The following is a 5,142-nucleotide window of genomic DNA, read 5'->3' as shown; positions in this document are numbered from 1 at the left end:
TTAAAAAAATGAAAGAGGTAATAGCTAGGTTTGAACCTAAGCCTTGTAAATGATATCACAAGCTTAAAACCAAGGCTAGATCTTATTTAAGGATGCACTATTACATATATTTTACTTTTTGGTAGTTTCTTAATATATATATATATATATATATATATATATATATATATATATATGATTTCCTTTTGAAGTTAACGGTTGCACGTGCACCCTTATCGAACCATGTGGGTATGCGCTGTTGTTGTTATTATTTTTATTATTATTAGTATTATTATATTTTTGTAATGAATATTATTTTTTAGATTTTCAAGCATTACAACAAGCATAGTAAAATGTGGGGTATACAAAATTATCAACTTCTTGAATCAAATTTTATATTAACAATTCATATAATAATTGCTCGAATAAGGAAATGTTTTTCAATATTGAATTGATAAAATCTTATCTATAGGTAATAATTGAAAAAGAAATTGAATAAATCATTTTTTAAAAAATAATAAGTATAATTTTCATTTAAAAATGCTAGTTTTTGTTTTTAAAAAAAAAATTAATGCATATGAAGTTTTTTTAGATTTAGGCCTCTAGTTGGCTTTAGACCTCCAGTTGCGTTGAGCCGCTCCCTGATAATAACAATAATTTTCAAAAAAATATTGTGTTATGATGTGAAAATAATGCATTCTGAGTATTTCATTATAAAAAATAATAAATTTGTGATAGTATTTGGAAATTTATAGCCAATAACTTTATGTTTTCATAAAAACAATTTCAAGAGTATTACAAAAAGGAAACGTGTTTGTGGAGTTGGGTGGATGAGTTATAAGTATTTTGTTGAGCAATAGTCTCCGCAATTGGAAGGATGGGCCAGATTCTGTAAAAATTCAAAGGTAACCTCCCATGCGTTGTTCGATCCATTTCTTGATTTGAGTTTTCTTGTGTAAATAATTGATGTTTTAGGGTTGGATTTAGGAATTCAAAAAATGTAGTTATAATAATTAATTCGAAATGTATTATTTTGTAGAGGAGGGAGGAGTACTCTAGTTTCAGCAGAGATTTGCATCAGAATAGCTAATTCAGGAATTTTTACGTTTTATTTTCAATAATATTACATAACACAGAGTGTGTAAAGTAATTTCAATACTTAATATCTATGTTCGGGACACCCTTATTTTAAATTTGAATTGTTTTTTTTAGCTAAAAAGTTATCCGATTTCTATTTTAACCCATTTTAATATCTTCAATTTCAACCCCTGACATCATAATTACAATAGCAGTTGTGATGTGGATTTCTGACTCTAACTCTTCTTATAAGTTATTTTTATTGTCAGAGTAGATTAGGAATCCTGTCATCAAGCATCACACAACTTTACTGTATTAATCTGGATATTTTTAAACTACCACTCCCACATATATCAATTAATGTGATCATGTTGCCCTCCTTTTTGTTTTATTACTTATATTCATGCATTTGATTTCATTCAATGGATCAATTGGAGACATTTCTTTTGGGCACCTAAACATTAACATATATGTGAGGCTGATTCCTACTTGCACCATTTTCTCCGATAACTATCTAACTATCATACTTGGCATTCTCAAATAGTTATTTCTTGTTCTAAGCCTTACTTACACCAGAAAATTTGAAGTTAACAGTGAAGAATATATATATATATACACACATCTCAACAGTCAGCCACTGTTACTGAAATAGAAAAACACCACATTCACCTGATGCAGGTAAGCAGTGGAGAGAGACACAAATACACAAAATAACAGACAATGTCTTTGATCGTGTCAGAATTGATTCAGGAAGAGAAAATCTCAAGTTTGAAGACCTTTATATTGCTGTACTACTTGTTTTCAAGTAAGAATGTGATATATATATATATATATATATATATATATATATATATATATATATATATATGTATGTATGTATGTATGTATATATGTATGTATAGATGTGTGTGTATATATGTATATATATGTATATATATGTGTGTGTGTGTGTGTATATATATATATACACACACATATGTATATATATACATATATATATATATATATATATATATGTATGTATGTATGTATAGGTTTAAGCCATCTGCAGCCACTCAAAGTTGTCCGCATAATTCATTTAGACAACTCAACTAATCCTTGTGTCAATTGAACACTTTATTTGTTCAAAAGTCATTCCTATTAGACACAAAATACTGACATGGCAAAAAACGTGTAATTCACTTTATTTGAGCACGTTAATTTATTAAAAATAATTTTTTTCTTTTTTTTTCTTAATTTATCCCCTAAGTTAATTTTTAAAAAAATTAATTAACAAAAAAGAAGAAGGATAGTTGTCTTCTTCGCTCTTTCTATCATATTATTCTTTCACCATTTTTATCTCTTTTTTTTTACATAGCACACCACACTCCCTCCACCTCTCTTTCTCTCACCCTCATTGTTCTTTCCTGCTTTCCTTTTTTTTTTCTTATATCGATTTTCATCTCAAATATCTCGAAAAAGTTTCATTTACAATGATAAAAGAAAATATGAATAGATTTTTTTGGGCAAAAGTCTGTTATATTTTTTCAATTTTAATAAATAATTTCTAATGTATAAAAGATGAAGACAACGAGTGAAAATTATAATACTATCGAAATGAAAGAGAATGCATATTTAACTTGAATAGACAACAATGGTGTGTCATTGTAGCTCCATTGAAGAGAAGAAAGAGATGGAGCGACACCAACTCCATGGAAAATCAGAAATGGATTTCTGAAGGAGGAGGAAGAAAGTGGGGAGGGTGGAGGCTTTAATTAAAAATAATTTTTTTTTAATTTTTTAAAATACTTTATGAATTAATTATATAGAGGTTTTAAAAAATTAAATGTAATGTCACGTGTCATCATATTATTGGTAAAATCAATATGAATTCGCGTTTGAAATACACGCGTTTTTATTTTTCAATTGATTGTTAGTTTGTGTCAAATAGGTACAAATTTTTTAAGGTTTAAGTGTTCAATAGGTACATTCCTTAATTGAGGTGTTAAAGTGAAATATGAGGACAACTTTAAGTGGCTAATTGACTCATAAAGTATTTTTAAAAATTAAAAAAAAATTATTTTTAATTAAAGCCTCCACCCTCCCCACTTTCTTCCTCCTCCTTCTGAAACCCATTTCTGATTTTCAATGGAGTTAGTGTCGCTCCATCTCTTTCTTCTCTTCAATGAAGCTACAATGACACACCATTGTTGTCTATTCAAGCTAAATATGCATTCTCTTTCATTTCGATTGCATTAAAATTTTCACTCATTGTCTTCATCTTTTATACATTAGAAATTATTTATTAGAATTAAAAAAAAATAACAGACTTTTGCCCAAATAAATCTATTCATATTTTTTTTTATCATTGTAAATGAAACTTTTTCGAGATATTTGAGATGAAAATCGATATAAGAAAAAAGAAGAAAGCAGGAAAGAACAATGAGGGTGAGAGAAAGAGAGGTGGAGGGAGTGTGGTGTGGTGTGTAAAAAAAAGAGATAAAAATGGTGAAAGAATAATATGATAGAAAGAGGGAAGAAGACAACTATCCTTTTTCTTTTTTGTTAATAATTTTTTTAAAAAATTAACTTAGGGGATAAATTAAGAGAAAAAAAGGAAAAATATTATTTTTAATAAATTAACGCTCTCAAAGAAAGTGAATTACACGTTTTTTGCCATGTCAGCATTTTGTGTTTAATAGGAATGACTTTTGAACAAATAAAGTGTTCAATTGGCACAAGGATTAGTTGAGGTGTATAAATGAATTATGCGGACAACTTTGAGTGGCTGCAGATGTCGTATATATATAGTGTGTGTGTGTGCGCGCGCGCATATATATATATATATAGTGTGTGTGTGTGCGCGCGCGTATATATATATATATATATATGCATATATATGTATGTATGTATGTATGTATACTTAGATGGTGCTAACGTCTAATCACTTTCCAGTGATATCAATAAACGTTTGCCGGGTCCTCATTTTGATCCTCCTACAAAACATCAAGTTAGAGTCCTGATGCAGGTATGTTTCTATTAGTTGATTCGCTGCTACACTATTAATCTTTGTGCATTGTTCAGTTACCTCATGTTTTAATTTTCATTCATTGCATTAATGATTGAATCACTGTGGCTGTGCCTAAACCATTAATTCTAATCACTCTGTTTTCATTTAAAGTAGGCTGTCTTATGGTAATGTGAGTCATTCAATTTACTTCTTAAACTCCATGTCAAACAAGGGAGCATCATTTTTATTATCAAGTGAACATGGTCTGCTTGCTCATGTGTATCCTTTTGGGGAACTTTATTTTGTTTCCTGATTCTTGTTTGGTTTGTCAAAAGATTTCATCTTGATTCTGCGATATATACAGAGAGAACTTGAAGTGGTATTGTAGTTATATGAAAAATTATCTTCTTATGTTTCTTTGGGAATCTAATCAATTGAAATTATTTTCTCCTATTGAATATTTTGTTTTCATGTACAGGAGTGTGATATCAATACTGATGGAGAACTAGATCGTCAAGAATTTGTGAAATTCATTAGGAAATTAACAAAGGATACTTTTATTATGGTGAGTCAAGGACAACTTATTACGTTGGCAGTAGCACCAACTATCGCTGTGCTAACAAAGAGGTCAACAGAGGGAGTTCCACATGTTGGAATGGTGGTTCAAAAGATGCCCAGTTCTGTTTATGCTTCCCTTGTTACTCTTGCAGTTGTGCTGTTTCAGCAAGCAGTTGAGTCGAAAGAATAAAAGATGCATATTATAGGCTTTGAATATACTATTAACTACTATTAGGGAATTTAGAACATGAATGTAACTCTTTACTTCCAAGTTATAAGTTTAAATTCACTCAAAGTATCCCCAACTCTACCCGTAAATGCGATCAAACATTTTTCTTTAACTGCAAATCCACACTAGGTATAATTGGTGCATTACCATGTTTTCTTACCATATTTCCCTAAAAGCTTCATGAACGGATGTTAAACCTAAACTAATTCAGATTGTAAAAGCCGTTGCACCCACATTTGTTCAGATTTTCTTTTCTCTACTCTATTACAATGTAATAGACATAAATGGGCCATAAGGGTGACAATTTCAG

At 29.5% G+C, this 5,142-nt stretch overlaps 1 pseudogene; it reads left to right on the top strand.

Annotated features, from left to right (window-relative positions):
• The first annotated feature begins 728 nt into the window (after nucleotides 1–728).
• On the top strand, nucleotides 729–4,911 carry LOC101261375 (uncharacterized; annotated as a pseudogene).
• The last annotated feature ends 231 nt before the right edge of the window (nucleotides 4,912–5,142 follow it).

This window comes from Solanum lycopersicum, chromosome 10 (genome assembly GCF_036512215.1).
Source record: "Solanum lycopersicum chromosome 10, SLM_r2.1".
NCBI lineage: Eukaryota > Viridiplantae > Streptophyta > Magnoliopsida > Solanales > Solanaceae > Solanum > Solanum lycopersicum.
Note: the sequence above shows the minus strand (reverse complement) of the source record. Positions and strands in the feature narration are given on the sequence as shown.